Source organism: Cetorhinus maximus, chromosome 2 (genome assembly GCF_964194155.1).
Source record: "Cetorhinus maximus chromosome 2, sCetMax3.hap1.1, whole genome shotgun sequence".
NCBI classification, from domain to species: domain Eukaryota; kingdom Metazoa; phylum Chordata; class Chondrichthyes; order Lamniformes; family Cetorhinidae; genus Cetorhinus; species Cetorhinus maximus.
This window is the reverse complement of record NC_135880.1, coordinates 122,520,108-122,547,431: the sequence shown is the minus strand read 5'-3', so window position 1 is coordinate 122,547,431 and position 27,324 is coordinate 122,520,108. Positions and strand designations below refer to the sequence as shown.

Below are 27,324 nucleotides of genomic sequence, written 5' to 3'. Positions count from 1 at the left end.
GGTCAGTTCTGCAGGAGATGGTAGGTAATCTTCCAGCAGAGACAGGCTTGGAGGAGCTGAGAGATGGTAACCAACTGCTTGCTTAGCCGGGCAGCGAGAGTCCTATCCAGTTGATGTTAAAATAGTTCTCAAAGGCATAGAGAGATTTCAAAATGGTCATTCAAGTCATGTGACCTTCTTTCTTCGTAATGACTTCCAAAAGGGATGTTTATCAAGTGTCTGAAACTGCCTTTGATTTCAGGACTGATAATATCCCAGTCGTTAGTCATTGAAAGAGTTACCATCCATATTGAAGGTCTGGTGTCAGGAAGCCATTGTTGAGGCAGACCCTTCGACCACTAGAAGGGTGACCTTATCAGGTGCAAATGAAGTCCCTTGGCCCTCTTTTGACATGAACCTGGACAGTCCTAGGTGCGAGATGAGTTTGTTTGCAACTCTGCCAGCATAACGAGTTTCAATGTGCGAGTCTCCTGGTTTTCGTGATTACAAGGGAGGTCTGTACAAGGAGGTGAGAGATATCACCAGCTGAGGAAAGAATTTTGTTCTTGTAACTTATGATGGTAGTTCCCAGAACAAAAGGGCCAACCCTGTGGTCATGTGACTTGTAGTAGCCATCTTTTCTCTGTTCAGCAGAAAGTCAATTTTTAAAAATGGCAAAAGAATAAAGTTCTGGATTTCTTTTCATATCATATGGATCCCAACACCACCAATATATTAACTTGTTCCCATTTCTCACCAATCCTCAAACTTAGGTGCCCTGACCCAAACCTTCTTTCATCAACTGGAACAAGCTGATGTCTCTCAGATCTGTGCTCATGTCTCCTGCCACTCCATATTTTAATCTCTTAAATCAGTTTTCCTCCCCTAAACATAGTTGCAAAACAGCCCCATGGAGTCTCCTCCATGACTATAAACACTGTTCACTCTCTCTTCTCCCTCCATAAGCTCACTGCAGCCTTTCACACGATTGGCCACACCATCTTCCTCCAATGCCTCTCTTCCATTGTCTAGTTCAACAGGAATACATTTCCTCGATTGCACTCTTATTCATCCAAAAATAACTAGAACATCTCCAGCAATAGTTCACCTTCCTGCCATAGCACAGGTACCTGTGGAGTCGTCCAAGAATTTATCTTTAGGGCCCTCTGCTTCATAAACTACATACTATCCCTTGGCAACATCATCCAAAAAGGTGTCATGTAGCTCTAGCTATTCACTAATTTTGACACCTCTACTAAACCTGTGCTGTCAGACTGACATCAAATTCATAATCTGCATCCCCCTTCTTCCAGATTAAAGCAGACTGCTCACATCAGCATCCTATTTGAATCTGTGCTAAACTGACAATCCCAAATGTAATCCATCACCAAGAATACTTTTTTCTACCTCCATAACATCTCCATCTTCCAGCCCTGCTTCAGCCCATTTGTTGCTGAAAATCTGATGCTTAAATTTTAACTCCAGACAGCCTCCCATCATCCTTAGACTTCAGATGCTCACCTCCCATTCAGCCAAGTCCCATTTACCCATCAGCCCTGTGGTCACTAACTACATTGGCTCCCACTCCAATAATGCCTCAAATATTCAAGTTCTTCCATGGCTTTATTCCTCCCCTTCTCCAACCTTTCAAACTTCCAAGAACTTGGCAATCCTCCAACTCCATCCTTTTGTGCATCTCTCTCCCCCACCCCCTCCCCAGCAATGGTAATTGTGCCTACAACCGTGTCTAGGTCCTACACTGTAGAATTACTTCTCCAAAACTCTCCACCTCCTTAATTTCCTTCAAAATGCACCGTCCATGGCTGTGGCTGCTGTAGATGTTTTACATTGGGACTGATAAAACAGTATAATGCAACATCTTCACAACATAATTACCACTGATTCAAGATCCACAGGCTTGGACTTCTCACTAGATGGTTTTTGTCTTTTTTCCCCACAGCATGCCTGCCAAATGCCAAGAACAGCTTTATCTAGTGAATGAATCCAAAGATGGGCAAAAAAACCTCAATTCTTGACAGAAGCAGTGTTCAAATGAGAGAAGACAATGATAACATGTTTTATATGGTGCCTTTCACAAAGAACAATGCCCGAATGAACTTGGATTGATCTAGCATCTCTTAAATGCATTTCATTGATTGAAGCTGCAAGATGTGGCTAACTGCTGTTTTGAAACGTTGCAGCTAATTTGCACATAGCAAACAGGAATTAGATAAATGACTAGCTAGAGGTGATGGCTGAAGGTTAAATTTGGGGTGGGACAGCAAAAGGGAACTGACTTTCTTTGAACAATGCCATGGGATCTTTCCTATTTGAAAACAGATGGGTATGTCAAAAAATTTATAAAAGATCTTACAACACATTTTATCCAAAAGACGATAGCTTAGACAATGCTTAATTATCAATACTGCACCAAATTATCAAATTAGATGATGTGCTCAAGTCCCTGGAGGTAGGATCTTAAGTCATAAACTTTTGGCTCAAAGGCCAGGGTCCAAAGGCAGAGGAATTTAGGTAAGCAATGTTAAAACACAGTGCCCAGATAGCTGAAGGCACAGCTGACAATGGTGAGGAAGTGGAAGATGACGAAGAAATAAGAGAGGAACTGAGCAATCAGAGCTGAGGCAAGGATGAGGTAGAGATGCAGGTGTTATTAGAGGCTAAACATCCTTTCGGATGGTGAAAATATGGTTCAAGATTGAATCGGATACTCAAGTTACAAACAATCTGGTTCAGCCCAAGATAGTGGAAGAGCAGTGAGAATGGAATCGGTGGGTTGGTGGTGAGAGTACACCATGTCAAAGCTTTAGGCTATGGTCTAAAAAGGAGAAAATTATACCTTATCTAAGAATATATGCCAGACAAGCAGTCTGACAGTTCAGTGACAGTTGGGGGGAAGGTGTCATTGAGTATACGAGAAGAAGCGGATTCCACGTCTGTAGATGATGAAGGATGTAGAGGAGGAAGAGTTAAGGTTAAGCAATGATGGTCCCTCAAGGATTCCAGGTGGTGATAGTATAGGGGTGGAAACAGACACTACTACTAGAGATGTGTGGCTGCAGTTTGATAGACATGAGTGAAACCAAGCAAAGGCATTTCCCACAAACTGAACAGAGGAGACACACTGAAAGAGAAGGGCATTGCTGACCATGTTGAAAGTTTCAGAGCTCAATGATGGGGGGGATAATTCTGGCACATGTATGTAGAAAACACTCTGACTTTGACTGGGATCTTTACGTACTCTGTGCTGCAATTTTAAGAAAATTCTTCCAGGTTGTTTGGCTTAACCAGGTGATGGCGTCTATCCTGCATGTGATCAGTGGTCCTAATCACATGTCCCCAGCCCATTTCTGCAACATCTTATTCCAAACACCCCCCTCCCCACATCCTTCGAACTGCCTATCTGACCTATTCAAAGCTAATGATTTCTCTTTCAATCATTAACTGTGATTGCACATTCCAGTGTCTTAGCAGCATATGATAAAGGCTTCTCCTCTGTTCCAAATCTCTTACATTTAAACTTATATTTGTGCATTCTAGCTCTAACCCCCTTACACCACTCTGACTCCATCATAATATTAAAACCCCCATCATGTCAGCCCATTATTTCCTCATTTCTAATGAAAACAGCTTCAATTTTTTTTTAAGTCTTTCTTTATATTTATATTTCAAAGCAGCATCCTACTGCCTACAACTCAAGGCTAAATCTGTATGCAGTACTTGAACTAAAGTTTTTAATCTAGATTCACCATTGGACATCAATTTTGAAATGATTATCCCTTTCTATAGACCTAGTATTCCATTAGCATTTTCACGGCCTTTCATTGAATCTTTCCAAATAAGGTTCCAAACGACGAGTTGCAGATTTGTAAGGTAACAAAACAAGGGTTCGAGAGGAAAATGTTAAGATTTCAATCTTGGGCTCTATGAGTCAAAGATATCAGCTATACCATGTATTCATATTTGTTGTTGCGGGGTGGGGATGTGAAGGAAGGAAAAGACGACAGAGGTGGTTCTAGTAAACATTTTTTTAAATCACTGAATTTTCAGTAATGGAATCGGATCAAAGTAATACCTGTTAATGAAGTTCAGTTTCAATTTTAAATACAACATATACAGATTGTTTTCCCCGTTAATCAACTGTGAAATACTCAAACTCAAAAGGTTAATGATTCACTTGCAATTGCCGCAGTGCCGATGCCATTATGCATCGACTGAATGTACTTGCCTAACTGGTTGCCTGCCACCTATGCAAAAAGGGAAAATGTAAGTAATATCCTCATGAGCTCAAGAGCATCCAGTAAGTGATGAATATGTGAATATGATTTCAACATTGTAGTCACATCAGATTTCACCAAACCTTTTATATTGTCATCCAAGACAAATGCATTATAATCACTCTTGGATATCTATTGATTCTTCATTGAAACCTAGACCATCCTATAATTGACTGCATTGTTAATTTAAAAACTTAGCTCGTCAGGAAGATACAATAAATTCCAATAACATGAGAATTATTGTAAAATATTGGTACCTGCATGTTTGTGCAGACGGCATGTGTTTGCTTCAGTGTGTATGTTGGTTATTTGGAGCTGGTGTGCTTGGTCACTGCCTTTGTGCCCTCCAACATGGCGTGCTTGGCCAGTTCCCTGGGCAGCAGCAGGCACACAGCAGTCTGGATCTCCTGGGAGCTGATGGTGCTGTGCTTGTTGTAGCGGGCCAGGCAGGAAGCCTCACCTGTGATGCGCTTGAGAATGTCGTTGACGAACAAGTTCATGATGTTCATGGCCTTGGAGGAGATGCTGGTGTTGGGGTGAACCTGCTTCATCACTTTTTAGATGTAGATGGAGTAACACTCTTTCCTGGATCTCTTCCTCTTCTTGCCACCTTTCGGTGGAGGCCTCTTCTGGGCTTCCTTGGCACCCTTCTTGGAAATTGGTGCTTTCTTCTTGTCCACCATGGTTACAGTAAAGTGTATGTCTGTGTGTGAGAGACTTAATTGGATGAAAGGCAGCTGGTCTGAAGGCTTTGATGTAAACACGAGGGAAGTTTAGAATTTAAGGTATAAAAAGGACATTTGCATTTTAAATAAACCAGACTTGATTGTTTTCAAAGGAGGGGTGAAATGTGTCACCTAGCCAGGTGAAGTTGAGAAACTGTGTGTTTATTATTCCCAAAGATTACTGTTAAAACTTAGTGCTATGAGAGATTTTTATTATTAGAAAGATAAAGTCCAAAGACATAGTGAAACAATGGGAATTTGTATTCAATGGGGAAAATATGTATAAAGGAGCGAAGGCTGTACGTAAGGGTAGGCATTATTTCAATCCAAAAAAGTGTGAAAACCCTTCAGCATCTATGCCTTAAACTGCTGTCTTACCACTAGCTGAAGTTAAGAAAACCCACTTTGAATTCAACTTGTATCAGGTATTGTGCGTCACCTTGCCTGGGTCTTTTGAAATCTGCATCATACTGTTGCCTTAACGGAAGTGTAACTGGGAGTCAGATTAAGTAGGGGATTTATAAGTTATTATAGTATTAATTTGTAGACATATGCATGTGCTTAAAAATTATTTTTCTTGTTGAAAAAGGTTTAATCTAGTTTTTCAAAAAGCCATACGACTTGGTGATCTTATTACTACTGAATTCAAGACACGCGTCTCAAATTTATACAAATTGCAAAGCAAGTTGTGGCAGTTGTTTCAAGTTTCCTTTGGGATTTGAACTCCTCAGCATTTACCATCGGCTGTGCCATAACAAGCTACTAACCAAATGCATCTCAACCTAGTTTCAAAGGTTGATGAAATACATTAAACACTGCCCCAGATACCTTCAATTATACTGTTGATCTTATGATTGACCTAAAAACCGCAAGAGCTTGCACAAGGTTTTTAATTGCCATGGGGAATAGTGTTGATAAACAATAAAGGATAAAGCAAAATATTTATTTTGGGCTGTAATACTGTAATACCTTGAAAGTAAACTAGAAGTTAGTGGTAAGTCTCGAGACAATACTTGTTTTAAGAGCTCCCCAGACTATACTGAAAAATAATTGGCTCACCATTATTTCAGCACTTTTGTTCAAGTTAACATCACTGTCAGCAAGGGAATCTTTCATATTTTCAATCACTACCTGAGAAACCAGAAAAATGCCACTAAAGGAAAAAATTCTGTACTCCCCAGAGTACCTACATCAGAGACATATTTTTGTCATGTACATGACAGATATAAAACCAAGCACCATGAAACGCAAATGCATTATCTTTCTAATCACAGCATGAGCACACACCACATTTTATTGAATAGTCATTCCATTATTTGAAGGTGCAGGACTTTAGCTTTTTTCTGCAATCAAAGTAGGCCAAAATCCTGGATCGATGGGTCAAAGTTTAAATATTCAAAAGCCCTGGTAGCACCTTTCATCCCAAGTCTCAAAAAATTTCCTCAAGACCATTTGTTTGCAGCAGGAAAGACATAGGCAGGACAGTGGAAACAACAAAAGCCATAAGATCACACGGCCGCAGGATCGACTGAACCACAGGAAACACCATAGCAGCCAAGATACACATTTTCAAGCTAGCTGCTTGGCTTGTGGGATTTCAACTTCAGGGACTTGAGTGCAAATTCTAGACTGACACTCCAGTGCAGTGCTGCAGGAATGCTACACTCTTGAAGATACCAGCATTTAGATGTGACATTAAACTGAGGGCCTATCATGACCCTCAGGTGGCTGTAAAAGATCTCATGAACCGCAGGAAAAGATGGCAACGTTTATCTCCCAAGTAATACCACAAATACATTACTTGGTCATTACCATATTGCTATTTGCGGGATCTTGGCATGCACAAAATTGACTGCTATATTTCCTACACTACCACGGTGACTGAACACCTAACCCAGTTCATTGTTCCTAATAGCTTTACAACCATTGAGGTCATGTGCTATACAAATATAAGTGTTACTTTCATTACCAATTATATCATCATAGCATCCCAGGCCCAAGGGAACAAATTTCAGGGAATCCATACCATCAATTTAATCGATTCTACTTTTAAAAAGAAAATCAAATTTCTATATACAATTGGGGAGTATTTTAAATAAAACTGAATAAGGCTTTCCTCCCTTTTTAAAAAATATATTTATCCAGTTGTTAGCTTAAAGCTCAACTTTTCCACAGAAGAATTGTTTTATATTTATTCTCATTCCACAGATGCTGCCAGACCTGCTGAATTTTTCAAGCACTTTTTATTTCTGATCTCCAGCGTCCGCGGTATTTTATTTTTATTTTAAATAATCAACTTGGTTCAAATGTGTTTACTTTAACCTAAGGAACTATATAGAATTAGTTTTATACCACTGCACAGATCCTCTTAGAAGTAAGGACATCCAGCCATGCCTGTCCCACTTATGTTGCTGCTTCTGGTTATGGACTGACTGGGCTAGAGAGCCCAGACATCCATTACACTGGTTGAAACACTGCACCCCAGGTAAAACATTGTTTGATTGACAACTCAGGCTCTGATCTCTACTGTCAATTTCACAGTTTGTTTACACAACGTTAAGTGGTTTCAAGAGTTAGTGGTTTTTGTTATTGATACTTTAAGAGTCTGAATTCCCTTAGGAATTCCTCAGGACTTCTTCATATAAGTTAAGAATGAATTACTTTAAAAAGCTTTAAAATAAATAAACACTCCCTACTGTCACCATAGGGTTCATTGGTTCTATATAGTATATAGTACATCAATGGGTATGTGAGTACCATAGCTTGGCATGAGGGAACAAGGGGCCAAAGGTGTCTTGGATGGGGCATGGGGAGTATTGAGAGTTGAAGGAGTGAGGAGGTGTGAGGTGAGGTCTGGAGGGTCTGTGTGCTTTTATTTTAACTGGGATGGAGCCACACTGCACTGAGGTGGGCCTTTTAAGCCCACCTTCACACCCAGCAACCTGCAGATGCGTCTGAACTCCTTCCGAGGTCAGCTGGCCCAAGTCTAGCCCACACCCTCCACCCCTGGCAATGAAGATACCACCTTTGTTGGTAATTTGTATCTCTCAAGGAGATGAAGCCGAGCCAGGAATTTTCCCAACTCCTGATACCCGCCTTGAGGATGAAAATCCAGGCTGGCATCTCCAACAGTGCAACAATCCCTCAGTACTACATGAAGCATCAGCCTACATTTTTGTTCTCAAGTCCTGGAATGGGATTTGAGCCCAAAGCCTTCTGGCTCACAGGCAAGTGTTACCAACTGAGCCACAGCCAACACTCAAATTTACATTAGTGCTTCTTGCAACCAATCTTTTACATTTGCACTTTGAAACTCACGACACCATTGTCATGGTCTTGGAAACCAATGGTTCTTTATATTCTGCATAATATCGAATCCCATCCCTTTCAGTTTTCATGGTAATCAGAAGCACAATCAGCTGTTTTGAATAAGAGAACAGTTCATGAAAATGCATCAGGTTAGTAAAATATGAGCACCTCCAGTCTGTGAGAAGCAGAACAAAGCTTTGCAAATAAAGAACAACATCTCTAGGTTTATAGTAGGTATTGAAATGGCTACACCACACTGAGTTCCTCCACTTCAGCTGCATAGGCAACTGCAGAACCCCAAACGTTACTGTACAAATCATTGGTTAGAGACTTGCAGTGCATGAAAGAGAAATTCTGGGAAGACCGCATGGATACTGGTACCTTTAATCTGAAAGCCTGAGGAAGAAGGGTGGGAAATTATGAGACTTTTTGTACCAGAAAGATACTGGTATCAGTAATTCGCATTACGAAGAAGTTTTCTCTAGCCCCCTGCTACATTCAGGGCAGTACAAAATATTCAGTGGAATCAAAGGAGGAGATGCACTTTTTTTTGAAACAGGAATTCAAGTGGGCCTTTGCTTTCGAGCTGGATGCACGATCAAAGAATCATAATCAGAATCAGTGTACAAAAAGGGTTTTAAAAACCAAGATAAAAAGTACTTGATAGGATTCTGGTTACACTGAAATCATTGGGAAAGGCGGGTTATCACCAAGGACAATGTCTGAGATACTCCTACAGTTTACGATTACAATTACTTAAAAAAGGTTTTATAACAGCCCATCTGGCACTGACAGCTCTGCCTTTTGATAAAAATGTGTGAACCACAATAAATTCCAGTCGCACATGATAACTTTAAAAAGAAGTGCCTGTGGAAAAGACCAGATGTGTTGATCCTCTTAAACTCATTCAATGACAAAGCATCACAACCCCATGACATAGAAAAACAAAGCTGAACAATCTTATAAGGAAACAAGAAATCCCTGAAACTTAATTTAAGCTTAATTGTAAACAATAGTGGAATTTGTGGAAAATTACCTTCACATGCATGTAATATCATATTACCAGTTAATTGCTCAAACAACAGCAGTAACCCCACTTAAAGCACCTTTCCTCAAATAGGCCATAAATATAACATTTATACTTGTACCAGTGCTAACTCCTGTGTAGTTTTCTTCAGGGTCAAACACTTGCAGTATCTACACTGCAGCAGACAGGCACCAACGAGAGATAACACTGCAGCAGGAGTGATGTAATGCCACCAAACTAACCTCTCCTGCTGTCTGGAAACAAATGGCGCAGATCAAAGGCAGTCTTTAGAGTGACTTAGACAACAAGTTTATACTGAGGTTTGCTGAAATCAACCGGAACAGAGCTAGAAATGCACAAATCCACACAGAGGAGATTCTTTCACAGGTTCTTCTGCCCAAAGCAGCTTTTCTTTGTGTAGATACTGGAAGTCAAGTTGTGCTCGAGTAATTGGTAACTGTGCTATTACAGGGAAACCTTTATGCAGACAATTGGGCAGGTTTCAATGGTTCTGTTTTTTAAAAAAGTGCTATTCTAACACCAGTCATCAACAAAAAGTAAAAATATCATTAAGTTGATCTAAAATAAAATACCTAATTTAACCAAGCGTTTAAAGTACCTCATTCACAGAAGTTTATTAGGAACTACAGGCAGACTGTACCTACTTGTACAGGCAGACCGTATCTACTTACACATACATGTCTGAGTAAACTAGATTTAAGATTATGCCAAAGAACTGCTATTTCCTGACCATCCCTGAAACAAATTCGGAAGACCCTGCAAGCCAATGTCGTAAGGGGTAAGGTGGCCCAGAGTGGACATACAGGGCAAGCTTATCATCAAATTGCCTTGTGCTCATAGGGGGAAATTGTTCTAGCTGCTTAAAATAATGGTAGTCCTACATATCCTGGATTTCTTGAGCCTTTGCTCCTAAACATGCTAATGATTTCCTGCATACAAGAAAAATTCCAGGCTTATTTGTAGAATACAAGGAACCTCTTTTAAAAAAAAAAATAGGTAATTAGCCAATTAAACAGTTATCTCCTTGAAAACAATTCATTTAAGACCCAAATACGGCCAACTTTACACACAAATTAGACCTTATTTTGCATTTACTGCAAACTTATGGATACTGTCTAGAGTTGCTGTTACATGACAAACAGTAAAAAAGAATCTTCCTTCGCCTCTTCCATACTCCAGGAAAAAGTTTTTTTTTGAAAGAGACAGCCTGAAATATACTTACATGGCAAAAGGAAATAATGTCAAGGTAACTACTCCAATTTTAAATCAGATCACCTGTCCAACAAGAGAAGACAGACAACTTCAACTCAACAATGCTAACGCTAACAACAGAGCCATTATTTTTGGCCCCCTGCAACAAACTCCACATGCTTGCCACGGACTCCCAGTCATTTCCAGATCATTCAGGCTCCAGCAGAGTGTGTGAAAACTTGGGTGTTCTGTTTGTCCTTGAGCTTTGCTTCAAATCACTACTTCACGACATTCCACTCTTCTGCCCCTACCCAGGCTCTGCTGCCAAAATGCTTATCCATGCTTTAGTCACTTCTAGACTCAATTTTTCTAATGTTATCTCCATTTGCCTCATTCTCCCTCCCTTTTTACAAGCTCAAGCTGGTACAAAACATAGCTGCTCATATCCTCTAGCTAAATTCCTCTTGTTCATCAATGTTGACCATTTATGGCTCACAAAATTCCTCATGTCAGTTTTACCACCTGAGTCCTCATCTTCCAATCCCTCCATGGCGTCACCCGTCTCTGCAGCCTCCACCAGATTTTACCCCACCACCACTGTTAGGGGGAGCCTAAAGTTACCTCAGCCCAATTCTTTGGCACACTCTTCCCCCCACCCCCCTCATCTCTTCAACTTTAAAAACCACTTTGAAAACATCTTCCCTTTATGTCCCATCATCCATTCCCTTGTCCTTCATTCCCTATTTATTCCCCAAAAAAGATTTTATAATACAATGTCAAAAAGCAGTAATTACTATAAAGGGCTCCCCAAAGACAAATACACAAATAAATACAAGTCATTCAGAGCAACTCAAACTACACACAAATCTTTCATTCCATGAGCAGTCAGTCTAACAATTAATAATTACACATTTTATAGTCTATCCAGTAATGTTATTTGCCAATAAAATGTTCATTTTGATTCAATAATTTGCACAGATCAAGCAAACTCTTCTGTCCTGAAAAGGGTCATGCTTCTCAAATGTTGTGATCACACCATCCAAGAAGCATTCCATCAGACATCTGACTTCTTCATTGCTGATGATGGAAAGACTTTGTGGAGGTAAGCCACAAATGGAGCTCTTCGCTTCTGCTTTGCTCTTATAGGCAATGTTGGTATCAGTGATCCTGCTCATTTTCTGGTCAATAAAGACATCCAAGTCACTGATGAGTTCAGGGGCCAGTGGTGTGGGTGTATGCCAACAGTGGTGCTATTCAAGGTTTTGGAAACATGACTGGAAACATCTTGTTCATTTGCCAAAAAGTCTAACTCCCACTTGTCTGCCCAAGCCAGAACATAATCCAGGTCCTGTGGCAAGCTGAGCATGGCTCGCTTCATCATCAAATGCATTCTCAATCAAGCTGAATACTGTAGAATCCTCCTTCAGACTTTATGATAGAGGCAATATTAATGGCTAAACAGCCAAGGCTGGTTGAGCCAAAGACACTTCCTTGATCGATGCCTGCAGTAACATTTTGGGTCTCTGATTAGTACCCTGAGACAGCCACAACCATCTACTCCACCCACTGGTGGGCAGGTTTTATTTATCCGGTGTGTCTTTCACAGTCAAATGCTATCTTGACGTCAAATGGTAGCTACTTTCACCTCAGAATCTGTGCTCAGGGGATGGTTTGCTAGTGCTAGCCTTTGGGAGGGTTTAAGCTGGCTTGTCAGGTGGATGGGAACTAGGATGTAGCACAGCAAAAGGAGAAACAAGGTGCATAAAGGATTGGGAGAGTCAGAAATAGTAAGGTAGCAAATAGTAAGGGTAGGATCAGGCTATTAAAGAATATAGCAGTCTAAATTAGGTTCAGTGCATGTGTGCAAAGGCACAAAGCACAGTAAATAAAGTTTGGTGAATTGCAGGCACAAATAGCCACATGGGAATATAATGTTGCAGCGATAATGGAGACCTGGCTCAGGAAAAAAAAAGGCAGGACTGAGTGCTAACTATTCCTAGATGCAAGGTGTTCAGGAAAGATAGGGAAAGAGAAATAAAGTATGGCAGTAATGATTGAGAATAGAACAAGTGAAAAGGAGAAAGAATATCCTGGAAGGGTCAAGGGCAGAAGCTATTTGGTTAGAGTTAAGAAGCAACAGAGGTAGCATTACACTACTGGGTGCATTCCATAGGCACTCATGCAAAATTTGCTGGAAAATTACGGAAGTGTGCAAAAGCTACAAAGTAGTGAGAATGAGGGATTTTATTTCAATATAGCCTGAGGTAATAATAAGGTCAGAGAGGGGGAAAGTGTTTCTGAAGTGTGCTTGATCAGTATGTTTCCAACCCAACAAAGGAGGAGGCATTGCTGTATCTGTTTGAGGAAAGAGGTGCAAGTAGATCAAGTGTTGACAGGGGAACATTTAAGGGACAGTGATCATAGAAGGAGGTTTAACTTATCTGTGGAATAGGAAAAGGAAAAATCCAGGAGTAAAAATTAAATGGAGGGGGGAACAACTTCAATGATGAGAAAAGCATCTGGCCCAGTTAAATTGAGATCAAAGTTTGCCAGGCAAAACTGTAAAGGAGCAATGGGCTGCCTTTAAAGAGGGAGTAGTTCAGGTACTGTCATGATACATTCTCATGAGGGGGAACAGTAGGGCAACCAAAGCCAGGGCTCCCTCGATAATGGAAGACAGAGAAAGATGGAGCAGAAAGAAAGAGGATGTGTATGATAGATTGCTAATAAGTGAGAAACAGGCTGACTATAGAAAGTTCAGAGGGGAAGCAAAAAAAATAGAATGACAGGCAAAGAGAGAGAGAGGGAGAGAGAGAGAGTGAGTGTGTGTGTGTGAGAGAGAGTATGAGAAGAGACTAGCAGCTAAAAATATCCAGAAGTCTACTTTAGACAAAAAGAGTAAAAAAAAGGTGGTGAAAAGGAGGAGGAGTGGAGCTCATTAGGGACTAACATGGGGATTTACATATGCAGGCAGTGGGCATTGCTGAGATACTAATAGAGTACCTGGCATCCATCTTTACCAAGGATGAATAATGCTGCCAGAGGCTTAATGAAGGAGAAGATAGGCAATATTAGATGGATGAAAATTTGATATGGAGGGGGTATTATAAAGACTGAAAATTGACAAGTCACGAGGACCAGATGGGATGCATTTGAGAAGCAAGAGTGGAAATTGCAAAAGTTTACTGGCTATTATTTTCCAATCCTCAGATACAGGGGTGGTGCCAGACAACTGGAGAATTGCAAATGTTATGTCTTTTATTGAACAAGAGTGCAAGGGTAAACCTAACAACTACAAGCCAACTGGTTTAACTTACACGGTGCAAAACTGAATCAGGACAAAAATGAGTCATCTGGACAAGTGTGGATTAATGAAAGATAAAACTGAGTTGTTAAAGGGCAAATTGCATTGAACAATTGTTTTTCAGGCTGCAGACCGGAGGAAAGTATGGAGTGGAGCTCTTCAGGGTTCCCATTAGGATCCCTGCTTTTCTTAATATATATTAATGACTCAGACCCAGGGCACAATTGCAGAATTTGTAGATGACAAAACTTGGAAGCATTGCAAAATGTCAAGGGGGAATTTCTTTATTTGTTAGTTCATTGGATGTGGCTGTCCCTGGCTAGGCCAGCATTTATTATCTATTCTTAGTTGCCCTCGAGAAGGTGGTGGTGTGCTACCTTCTTGAACTGCTGCAGTCCATGTGTTGTAAAGAACACCCACAGTGCTGTTAGGAAGGGAGTTCAAGGATTTTGACCCAGTGACAGTGAAGAAATGGCAATCCCAAGTCAGGATTCCTAGTCTCTGACCTACTCTTGTAGTCACAATATTTATAGGGCTGGTCCAGTTCAGTTTCTGGTCAATGGAAAACCCCAGGATGTTGACAGTGGGGCAATGGTAATGTCATTGAATGTCAAGCAGAGATGGTTAGGTTCTCTCTTGTTGGAGATAGTCATTGCCTGACACTTGCGTGGCACGAATGCTACTTGCCACTTATGAGCCCATGTCCTGCTGCATTTGGACATGGACTGTTTCAGTATTTGAGTCGTCGCAAATGGTGAACATTGCACAATCATGAGCGAACATCCCCACTTCTGACCTTATGATGGAAGGAAGGTAATTGATGAAGCAGCTGAAGGCGGTTGGGCCCCAAGACATTATCCTGAGGAACTCCTGCTATGTCATCTCAGGGCAAAAATGACTGACCAACAACCACAACCATCCTCCTTTGTGCTAGGTATGACCCTAATCAGTGAAGAGTTTTCCCACTGATTACCGCTGACTTCAGTTTGGATATGGCTCCTTGACGCCAAAATCAGGCAATTTCTGCCTTATGTCAGAGTTCAACTCTTTGATCCATGCTTGGACTAATGCTATAATCAGGTCAGGGGTTAAGTGGCCCTGCCAGAACCCAAACTGAGCCTCAGTGAGCAGATTATTGCTGAGTAAGTGCCACTGAATAGCACTGTTGATGACCCCTTCCCATCACTTTACTAATGATCGAGAGTAGACTGATGAGGCGGTAATTGGCCAGGTTGGATTTGTCTGCTTTTTGGGGATAGGACCTACCTGGGCAATTTTCCACATTGCTGGGTAGATACCAGTGTTGCAGCTGTACTGTATTAGCTTGGCTAGAGGCACAGCTAATTCAGGAACCCCAACCTTCAATACTATTACAGGAATGTTGTCAGTTCCCATAGTCTTTCTAGTGCCCAGTGCCTTCAGCTGTTTCTTGATATCACGTTGTGTGAATTAAAGTGGCTAAAGACTGGCTGGCATCTATGATGCCGGGTACCCCAAGGAGAGGCAGAGATGGGATCACCCACTTGGCACTTCTGACTGAAGATGGTTGCAAATGCTTCACCCTGGTCCTTTTGCACTGATGTGCTGGGCTCCCCTATCATTGAGGATGGGGATATTTGTGCAGCCTCCTCCAGTGAGTTGTTTAATTGTCTACCATCATTCACAACTGGGTTGGCAGGACTGAAGATCTTCGATTTGATCTGTTGGTTGTGGGATCGCTTAGCTGTCTATCACATGCTGCTTCCGCTGGCATGCAAGTTTTCTGTCCTGTGCTGTAGCTTCACAAGGTTGATGGTTCATTTTCTGGTATGCCTGGTGCTGCTCCTGTCATGTCCTCTTGCACTCTTCTTTGAGCCAGGGTTGATTCCCCAGCTTGATAGCAATGTAGAGTGGGGGATATGCCAGGCCACAAGGTAACAGATTGTGTTTGAATACAATTTTGCTGCTGATAGCTTACAGCACCTCATGGTCATCCAGTTTTGAGTTCTAGATCTGTTGTGAGTCGGTCCTGCTTAGCACAGTGGTAGTGCAACAACAATATGGAGGGTATCCTCAATACGAAGACAGGGCTTTGTCTCCACAAGAACTGTGCGGTAGTCACTCCTACCAATACCATCATGGACAGGTGCATCCGCAACAGGTAGACTGGTGAGGACAAGGTCAGGTAGGTTTTTCCACCTTGTTGATTCCCTCACCATCTGCCAGAGGCCCAGTCTAGCAGCTATATCCTTTAGGACTTGGCCAGCTCAGTCAGTAGTGGTGCTACTGAGTCACTCTTGGCGAAGGGCATTGAAGTCACCCACCCTTGCTACCTTCAAGTGCTTCCTCCAAATGGTGTTCAACATGGAGGAATACTGATTCATCGGTTGAAGGTGGGGGGGTAACGGAGGTCTTAACTAGCAGGAGGTTACCTTGCCCATGCTTGACCTGATGCCATGAGACTACATGTCCAGAGCTGATGAGAGCTACCAGGGCAACTCCCTCCCGACTGTATACCACTGTGCTGTCACCTCTGGTGGGTCTTTCCCATCAGGGGGATAGGGATGGTGATGGTGGTGCCTGGGACATTGCCTGTTAGGTATAATTCCGTGGCTATGACCATGTCAGACTGTTGCTTGACTAGTCTGTGGGACAGCTGCTCAATTTTGGCACAAGCTCCTAGATGTTAGTCAGGAGGATTTTGCAGGGTCAACAGAGCTGGGTGAGCCACTGTTGTTTCCGGTGCCTAGGTTGATGTCGGGTGGTCCGACCAGTTTCATTATTTATTTTTGACGTCGTAGCAACATAGGCTAGGAAAAGACATCCAATATGTCATAGACAGGATGGTGGAATGGGGAAATTAAATTTAAAGCAAAGAAGCTTGAAGTGATATAGTTTAGAATTAAGGACAAGGAGAAGAAATAAGAATATAAAATAAAGGGTACCTGATCCTGGAGGAGAAGAAAGCAGAATGTCAGTGATTGTGTCATGTTCCTGCCATAGCTGAAGCTAAGTGGAGGCAGTGAGTGCTGCAAGACTGGCAGCATTACTAGCCAGAGTAAGGTGGAGCATCTGGATGTTAGGCATGAGTCAGGTGGCAGGACGCGATGATGGGTGTGTTATAAGGCATAGTGCATTAAGCACCGAGAGAGGTTGGTTGTGTGGTGGGCAAGCCTCATGGGGAGATGCAGTTACTGATCTTGACCACCCACATGGTATTGTTTTACTTCTTGTGGTCCTGCTGCCAGGTCCTCATGACCAGATGCCAGGAATTGACGTCTCTGGTCATCTGCTCCCACTCCCTTCTGCAAGTGGTCCTGGAGGGCTTTCTGCCGTATACCTCCAATGCAAAACTGCAGAACCATGGTGTCTCTCCTCCTGCCCAGTTCCACCACTAATGCTTCCAGCACTGTAGTCACCTTGAAACCCTCGCTCTGGTGCTCAATTTTCCATTATTTGAACTCCAATATTATTCAGTATAGCTTCTCCAAGACTGACGTTCTTCCTTTTTTAAAAAAAAAAGCAAGCTGGCAGCAGCACACGGTATCCACATAACATTGTTCGACCCTCTGCTAAACACAGAGGCAGCTGACAACACAGAGGAGGAAGCACTATGGGACCCTTTTGGCTGCAAACTACAAGTCATGCGCATGGGGTGCGCGCGCCAAATTTACATCCTGCGCACGTCAAATGGAAATCAGCAACCCCTGCATTCAAAAACAAGGGCACACAAATTGAGCCCAAAGATCAAAGAAGTTTGCAAGGAACCATCCCAAAAATTATCTTCGGGGTGGGGGCAGGGGGAAGAGGAGAGAGAAGCTGATAGAAACAGAGGGAAAATGTTAAATATTAGGTCCAACAAAAGTAATACACATCTACTTTACCGTATGTGATCAGACAACTGTATAAACTTGGGATAAATAACATCCTCTCCCCCTCCCAAACCTCCACAAAAATGGACTGCAAGAGTAAGAACTTTGTCTTTTGCAAAGAAAGACTACCTTATTTACAGCATAAAAGCAGTGAAAACGTCAGCAGGAAAAGTATTTGGCAAAGCATTTTGCTGTTCTAGTGAGGAGAAAATTGAAATTTACATTCTTGAAGACTGAAACAATTACAGAGGGTGAAAATGGAAATCCTATTGTTAGTGACATTTTAGAAAACTACTGCTAATGGGTTCCAATTAACTCACCCATATGTTTTAATCCCATGTAGCTGTGGACTTGAGAGCAAATATTTTAAAAATGATAACTCACCCTGAAGTGGCATTTTAGAATATACATCATACTTTTGATTATGATGCAACACTAAAACAACTGTTCAGCACGTGACCACAGCATTCCAAACCGGATTCTCAACCTCCAGCAACCGTTCAGCAAGAACCTAACAGAAATAGGCTTTCCACAACTGTTGGCCAATAATGGATAATTTAATACACATTCTTCAGGTTACATTCCCTGGATCAAGCCTTTCATTTTTGTTCCAGCTTTCAAAATAGTGCACATTTCACCTCAGATTGTACCATACTAATTTCTAGGAAATAGTGTGTGGAGTGATCAGGGGGGGGTTGTTACCAATAAATCATCTTGAGAAAGTGAATTACTACAGTTCAGCTGACTCATCTAAATATACCCTCCTTTTCTCCACAGGAGCACCTGGCTCAAGATTCCCCACTGAGCTGAAAGCCACAATGTGGGATCTCATCAAGTCAAACTTTTTCTAATTTCTAAGTTCCTCAAGCCAACCCCAAATTCAAAATTTGGGACTTCACTTTGATTAATTGATCTTACATTCTTAAGTTACTTTTTATGGTCTAAGCGAGCTACAGGAGTTTTTAAAATCACCTCTTCCAGCAGATTACATGACTATAAGGGACAGTGCAAGGAGATTGGTGATCAGAGGAGGAAAAGAGTGCTTAGCCATACACTGTCGCCCAACACCAAACGGGAAGAAGTTGGCACTCACTCAGCCTACCAGCGCATGCATGGTTCCTCCCACCGCTGACATAGTTCTGCACGTGTTGGTTGCTCGCCACTCACTTGCTGCATCCCGCTCGCCGCCCTTCCTCTCAACCCTGCTCCCAACCTCTCACTGCCTCTAGTTCCCCGTTCTGGCTCCCGACCCATTGCTGGCCCAGCTCTTGACCCTTCGCTGCCTCCCGCTCGCCACCCTGACTCCCGATCCCTCACTGCCGCCGCCTCCGGACCCCTGGCCCGCTCGCCACCTCACTGGCCTGCTAGCCACTCCTACCATGAACCCTCTCTGCCTCACCTGGGGCAAGTGGAAGGCAACAAGACACAGGGTGACAAGAGGGACGGCCAGGTCAAATTACAATTTTATTACATACGATCCCAGGATTTTTAACTGGCGTTCTGGGGTCAATATTCTGTGAAAACTGCTAACCTTAAGCATGGTATTAGGTTGTCAGAGTGAGATCACATATCATTTAAGACTCTGCACATTGGAGAAACTTTTGGGGGAAAAAACAACTTTATTGGTGCTGCACTTGTTAAAATATCTTTACACTGATCAGTATTACTGATGGTCCTATTCTTTGATGCAGGCAGCTACCTGTGGCGTTGCTGGCAGTGAAGTCATAGGCACTGCAACTGCATGTACGCCGTGTACCCTCTGCAGCTGCAGTGTCAGCAAACACAGCCTTAGCCATACCAGTCTAGCTATTTTGGTGTGGGTAGGGTTGCAAGGCCAGCTGGTCCTTTTCTGCCCATAATTTCCATATGTTGGTATGCACAGAGACCTTTCTAATTTTGGCACCTAGTGCTAATATCAAGTTATACAGGTACAACTAGACATTCAACTAACTTAGTCACAGCCCACTATTGCTATTCATTATACAACTAGGATCAAACGTCATGTCATCACAAGGAGGGGATGGTTCCACACAAACGCTGCAGTTTTGCAGCTCAAATGGAGCTTGCAAATCGTACCAGACAAAGCACCTCAAATGACAAAACTCTGTTTTGATATTTCAGCACCTGCTTGAAAAGGTATCAGGCAAACACGGCTAGGCAACCAGGAAAGGCTACCCAGTTTTAAGAGGATGCAAACATAAGTGATAGAAATACACATGATATTCCTTCTAAAGTGAAAATGAGACAATAAGGTAACAAATAGGAAATATTTCACACGGAGCAAGATTTCAAGTTTTAATCTCAAAGCTAGTATTTGCTGTTTACATAGCTATGAAGTTGCTGACTCCTTTGAATTGGCTGCACTTTTTTGAACAACGACTAAGTAAATTACAGTTTGCATAAAACACAATGGTGGCCATGCATAAAATAAAAATGGTGGCAATTCAATACAAGTATTAACTAGTAATATTCTAGGTGAGGAGCTTGGAGTAAAAGCTCATATCTAGTTACAGCGAGGGCTGCTTTTAATCCTCACACCCAATGAGGACAGGATAGGTGGGTAATGAAAACAGAGGCAGTGTCATCTCCTCTGGATTGGCACCACATTTACGCTCGCCACCGGTTTAACTGTCGTGCTTTGGTGTGCACGTACAAGGTGAGTGAGGCCTTATGACTTAAGTAGAATCCAGACACAATTTTAATGCACAGTCACACCAGAGAAAGCCAACAGCAGGTAGCAGACCCAAAAAGACCAAGACGGTACAATTTGTAATATCTTCGGAGGCCAAGAGGAAGGAATGCCCTTCCAGCCCCTCAAGAAAATCTCATGTTTCCCCTACACCAGCCTCATTCCCCCAACTGCAATTGTCTCCAGTGCCCACCCCACCCAATGCTCTTAATTGAGTGGTGGGGCCATTCCTGCAGCTGTCTAATAGTGGTCTCCTCCCACCCAAAATCCCATTCACTGGCTAAGCACTATTTCCTGTCAGGTTCAGGCAACACTCACCTGCCAACTGGAAATGAGGCCCAGGCCTCACTCCACCATGGCCAGGTGCAAATGCTTAGGCCAAACAGTAGTTAATAGCCCTTGAAAGCCATCTGGCAGCCACACAGTCAACGGAACACATTTATTTTTGAAGATTTGGTAACTCTTGGGTATCTATAAATCAAAGAATGGACATCCACAAATAAAAAGTTGAAATTGTAGGAGATAAGCTGCAAATAGATAAAATAATGCCTTGATATTTTAAGTCATTATATCTCAAGAAAGGTTTAACTCATCATTTTTCACAAAAGGCATAGTTTTGTTATGCCTTTGACAATCATCCTTAACAAAAGGCAATGATTAGACTCAAATGGAATTGTCAACATCTCAATCTCCTCTGCACACAAATTGAACCTCAATCCTTCGCTGCAACATCCAAAAAGCTTGGTTTTCTCATGTATTCATCCCCCCCACCCAGCCCCCACCAAATAACCCTTTGAAGCTCAAGTCACATCTAATTTTTAGATACCGTTCTTATATCTACGTAATACCTCACATATTCTGAGGCAGGATGCAAGAAAAATCTCATTGCCTGATACACGATCCCTCTTGCACGAAGCCCTTTTCTCTATTTTTCATACTATGAAGTTCAAAGGTCTAAAAAAGGGAGGACAGTAACATAGTGACAATGTTACTAAACTAGTAATCAGAGGTCCGGACTAATGGTCTAGAGACTCGAGTCCAAATCCTGCCACAACAGCTGGGAGAATTTAATTTTAATTAACCTGGAATAAAATGCTCGTCAATAATACCAGATTGTTGTAAAAACTCATCTAGTTCATTAGTGACCTTTAGGGGAGGAAATCTGCCACCCTTATCCATTCTACACATTACTCCAGATCCACAGCAATGTGGTTGACTCTTAACTGCCCTCTGAAAATGGTGTAAAAAGCCATTTAAAATGGTGCAGAAAAACGCACTGTGGGTGCAGTCAGCAGCGTTAAGTGCAGCAGCATTCAAGGTTTCAAGAAGAAACAACACTGCAGTGTAAGAGTCTGGCAGATACAGGGTCAACGTGGGGTTAAGTACAGTCACATCCGCAGAGTGATGCAAGGGACATGACCCAGACCCGGGGATCAGTGCGGTGTTGAGCAGAGGCATAAAAACCTAAACATGGAGATAGCTCCTAGCCTGTACCCTTCACTGTACATAGAACCATAGAAAAGTTACAGCACACAAGGAGGCCAATCAGCCCATCTTGTCCATGCCAGCCCGAGGACACCCAGGTGCCCTTTCTAATCCCACCTTCCTGCACCCGGCCCATAGCCCTGCAGCTTACAGCACTTTAGGTGCAGATCCAGGTACTTTTTAAAAAGAGTTTAAAGTTTCTGCCTCTACCACCAACTTGGGCAGCGAATTCCAGACACCCACTACCCTTTGCGTAAAAAAGTTCTTCCTCATGTCCCCCCTACACCTTCTGCCACTTATCTTGAATCTATGTCCCCTGGTTCTAGAATCTTCCACCAAGGGAAACAATTTTATCCTGTCCACTCTATTTATTCCCCTCATAATTTTGTACACCTCAATCAAGTCACCTCTCAGCCTTCTTTGTTCTAACGAAAATAACCCCAACCTATCAACTCTCTCCTCGTAGCTACACTTTTCTAACCCTGGCAACATTCTTGTAAACCTCCTCTGCACTCTCTCCAGAGCTATTACGTCCTTCCTGTAATGTGGTGGCCAGAACTGCACACAATACTACAGTTGTGGCCTCACCAGTGTTTTATACAATTCCAACATTATACCCTTACTTTTATATTCTATTCCTCTGCCAATGGAGAGCATTCCATATGCCTTCTTTACAACCTTGTCTACTTGAACTGCTGCCTTCAGGGACCTGTGTACTTGTACGCCAAGATCTCTCACTTCATCTACCCCTCTTAGTATATTCCCATTTATTGTGTAATCCCTGTGACTGTTTGACCTCCCTATATGTATGACCTCACACTTCTCTATGTTAAAATCCATCTTACCACCCACTCCACCAACCCATCTATATTGTTTTGGAGATTATGGCTATCCTCTACACTATCCACTACTTGGCCAATCTTTGTGTCATCTGCAAATTTCCCAATCGTGCCCCCCCATATTCACGTCCAAATCGTTAATATATAACACAAACAGCAAGGGTCCCAACACTGAGCCTGGTGTTAAAAATTATAAATAATTAGAAAAAGGGGGATCGGAAAAAAGAGGGTGGGGATGGAGGAGAGAGTTCATGATCTGAAATTGTTGAACTCAATATTAAGTCCAGAAGGCTGTAAAGTGCCTGGTCGGAAGACGAGGTGCTGTTCCTCCAGTTTGCGTTGAGCTTCACTGGAACATTGCAGCCGGTCGAGGACAGACATGTGAGCATGAGAGCAGGGTGGAGTGTTGAAATGGCAAGCGACAGGGAGGTCTGGGTCATGCTTGCGGACAGACCGAAGGTGTTCCACAAAGTGGTCACCCAGTGCACGTTTGGTCTCTCCAATGTAGAGGAGACCGCATTGGGAGCAGCAAATGCAGTGGACCAAATTGAGGGAAGTGCAAGTGAAGCGCTGTGTTTGGGTCCTTGGACAGTGAAGAGGGGGGAGAAGTTAAATGGGCAGGTGTTGCACCTTCTGCGATTGCATGGGGAGGTGCCATGGGAGGGGGTTGAGGTGTTGGGAGTGATGGAGGAGTGGGCCAGGGTTTCCTGGAGGGAACAGTCCCTACGGAATGCCGACAGGAGGGTAGGGGGGTGGTGAAGGGAAGATGTGCTTGGTGGTGGCATCATGCTGGAGTTGGCAGAAATGGCAGGGGAATGTTCCTTTGAATGTGGAGGCTGGTGGGGTGAAAAGTGAGGACAAGGGGGACCCTATCATGGTTCTGGGAGGGAGAGGAAGGTGTGAGGGCAGAAGCACGGGAGATGGGTCAGACATGGCTGAGAGCCCTGTCAACCACCATGGGTGAGGACCCTCGGTTAAGGAAGAAGGAATACATGTCAGAAGCACTGTTTTGGAAAGTGGCATCATCGGAACAGATGCGACGGAAGCGAAGGAACTGAGAGAATTGGATGGAGTCCTTACAGGAAGTAGGGTGTGAGGAACTGTAGTTGAGGTAGCTGTGGGAGTCGATGGGCTTGTAATGAATATTGGTGGACAGTCTATCACCAGAAATTGAGAGTATGTATTTCCGTATACATTGTGTAAAGATTTGGGGGAAGGTGTAGCATAAGGGTTAATGTGGGACTGAGTACAGTATCACCCAGTGATCTAAGTGTCATGATCCAGGCAGGGGTCAGTGTGGTGTTCAGCAAAGAGGTGTGAAGACCTAAACTTGGAGATAGCTCCTAGCCTGTACATGTATAAATAGTTCTAGTAGTTAATAAAGACTTAGTTAACCTATTGAAGACTATGAAGACTTCTTTTAAGACAGATTGTTCTGTAACTAACAGCCTTCCAACAATCACCTTCTCTAGGGAAATAATGGATGGCAATTAATGCCGGCCTTACCAGCAACACACTCATCCCGAAACAAAAACAAAATCTGTCCACCCAGCCATTACCTCAAGCTGAACTTCTCTTGCAACCTCTGCTCCTAAAGCTTAAAATTTACTGTCATCTAACCATTACTTATTTTATTGAATCTTCCGTTTTTAATCTTGGTGGCATTCTGCATGGCTTGGCTCTTCATGGATTCCTCAATTAAAACACTTAATTTACATTTGGGAGAAGACCAATCAATATAGAGTAACCCAATAATAAACACGCCTCATAAATCACATTTTCCTGCATTGGTAGATTTTTCCCAAATGCAAAGTTAAAACAAATGCATCACTAGTTTTCATTTGTAATAGCTGGGAGTAAACAAAAGAGCGAGGCTAGAGCAAAGCAGCGTATTAAATGTTGAATCAGGTGTACAAAACAAGATGTGGCACTAAGCAGAATTGATGATTTAAGGAATATCGACTAGTCTAATCTAACTTGGTCTGCTTTAATGAGTGCGTATTTCTCAAACAACAAACTGTAGTTTCATTCAGTTTTCCATTAAATGCATATCAAGGTCCCAAAACAGCAAATTGAATGAACAGGAGGAATCTGTCCTTTTGGGAGAAATTAATCAGTACACAGGGCAATTCTCTCATTCTAAAAAGGGTGTTTGAGGTCAACCTCAAATAGTAGATGGGACCTTATTTTGAAGTGTCTCATTTGTCAGACTGCACATGCAACCATGCTGCCCTTCCATAGTAATATAGAAGTGTAAACATGGATTGTGCGCTCAAGTCAATAGCAGGGTTTGAACTCTCATCATTTTAACTCAGACACAAACAGTATCTAGTAAGCCAACATTTTTATATCCATGGAATTACATTTACAAAAGCTGATGCTTTTAAGAATAAAAAAAAATTTAACCTACAAATTTGTAAAATGATTTCTTGTGTCATTAGTTACCTTATGCAGTGAATGTTCGAAAGTTGGGTTATAGCTGCAGAATGTGAACTTTACAGAATGCAGCATTGGTGTACACACTGGATTAGTACACATAGTTCTGCTGTCACAGAGCTCCACTAAACCTGCTCCAGATGCTTAATGTTGCACTACATCAAAAGCCACTCACTTTGTAGCCCCCAATATTTCATGTTAATGGGGACCAGCTACAATACAAGCTTAGCCCTACTAGTTAGTAGAGACAGGCAAGATTTTTGTGATACCTGTCAAAAGGAAACATTTACAACAAACTATCGACCTTTTATTGCAATCCCATTATGTAAGGTAAATGCAATTGAAACCACTATGAAAACAGAGCTTCCAGATAAGCTATTGGCGCTGTAAGTAACACTGCTGTTGTTGACCTCACGCAGTTCTGACTTCAGCCTACAAGATGCGGAAACAAAAAAAACCAACAAATTCGAAGAGCCTTCATCATACAAAAAAAACTAAACTAAAAATGGTAAATGCCACCAATAAATAATAATGTACTCATTGCGATGCGTCTCAATAGTTATGACGTCTTCATTAAACAATGGTATTACGGTATTGAAATACAGCTGGTGTTGGTTTCCTTTTTCCAGAATAGGATATTAACCTAATTTGACTTTAGCATTTTGCCTTCGGAAATTCAATTTGGGGGAAAAAAAAGTTACATCTAAATTACAAAAACAACTCGTGCTTACAGAAATGAATCAAAGTAATCAAATCTTCAGAAACATTTATTGTTTTCATCTCAAATTTCACAGCTCAAATTCCTGCCTTTGGAACATAAACTGAGAAAAATGGATGCATACTCTTTCACATTTGATTAATACAAGGCCGACCAGCTTCCATTCCTTTATTTCCTGGCATTTTCGCTGGTCTGAGAATTTTGACATTTGTAGTCATTATTACAAATTACTCAAACTACAGCATGTGACTTTAAGGTTCAACCTTCCATTTTTAGGCTACAGGTGCCTCAATGCTTTTACTCGCTGCAAGTCCTGTTCCCTTATCACCCCTGTGCTCGTTGACCTATACTGCTTGACCGGAAGCCAATTACTTGATTTTAAAATTCTCATCCTTGTTTTCAAATCCCTTCATGGCCTCGATCTCTAATCTTCTCCAACCTCACAAGCCTCTAAGGTTACGACTAGATAGGCAAGAATAGATTCAGGCAAGTGCAGTCCCACCCAGCTGGAAGACAGTGGAGAGGAGGAGGAGGATGGCATACATATCGAAGGCTACAAACAGGTCAAGTATACCTCCTGATGAGGAGGAATGGTTTATCACTGTTTACAGCATTTTCTGTTTTGATCACATTCAAGTTAGCTATTTTTCACTTTCGTGCCATTGACTGCTCTCTGAAAGTTCTGCAAAATTAGCACTTTGCCACTCAGTCAGAACTACAAATAATCCTTCCTCCAAATTGGGCAATTCAGCCAAACAAAAACAGACAGACGTACATTGAGCTTGGGTTTGTGCCTGTCCTCTATATCCATTTTTTAAATGTTATATTGACCATTACCTTTAATACAAATAAATCCTTTGTAACTTCATTTAGCTTTTAGTTATCACTTCAAGTAATTCCTCAGACCAGAAACATAATACTGGAAATGCTTCTTTAATAATGCATTTCTTCATTCACTATCCAATCAAACAGCAACGAGAAGGATCATAGATTTTCTAAGCAAGTCTGACACTTCAATTTCTCGAGCAGTCAACACTAGGACAGTAATGAAGATGCGTAAAACAACCAAGTGGGCAAGAACTGCATTTACAGTCTTTTTACAATTTCACTTGCCACACTGCACATTCGATAAAGGAACAGTTTGACATTCAAGTCATTTGTATTTACCCCACAATACCTCCAGAAGCAGATCTTTGTACCGAATGTGTGCACGGACAGTATTCCGCATATTTGTCACAATTGCTTGGTGGTGGCACCCCTCCCTACCTTGTTTATGAGATGGGGATAATCAAGGTCAAGCTTGCATTTATTGAACATATTTGCATGCTATTAGGATATCCCACAGAGCTTGCCAACAGGTGGATTACTTTTAAAATGCAATTACTATTAGGTGGACAAATTCAGCAGCCAATTTACACTTAGTGAGCTCCCACAAATAGCAAATGAATATACAAC

At 42.0% G+C, this 27,324-nt stretch overlaps 1 protein-coding gene across 3 annotated transcripts in view; it reads right to left on the bottom strand.

Annotated features, from left to right (window-relative positions):
• kank1a (KN motif and ankyrin repeat domains 1a) overlaps positions 1-9,476 on the bottom strand; it is a 275,855-nt gene extending 266,379 nt beyond the window's left edge. For 2 of the 3 annotated variants that reach the window (XM_078569188.1, XM_078569180.1), the window contains exon 1: positions 9,457-9,475. The gene's annotated coding sequence lies outside the window, so the exon portion shown is untranslated. Of the gene's footprint in view, positions 1-9,456 lie in introns of all 3 variants that reach the window. The other variant, XM_078569204.1, reaches the window with a different exon arrangement.
• Between the last annotated feature and the right edge of the window lie 17,848 nt (positions 9,477-27,324).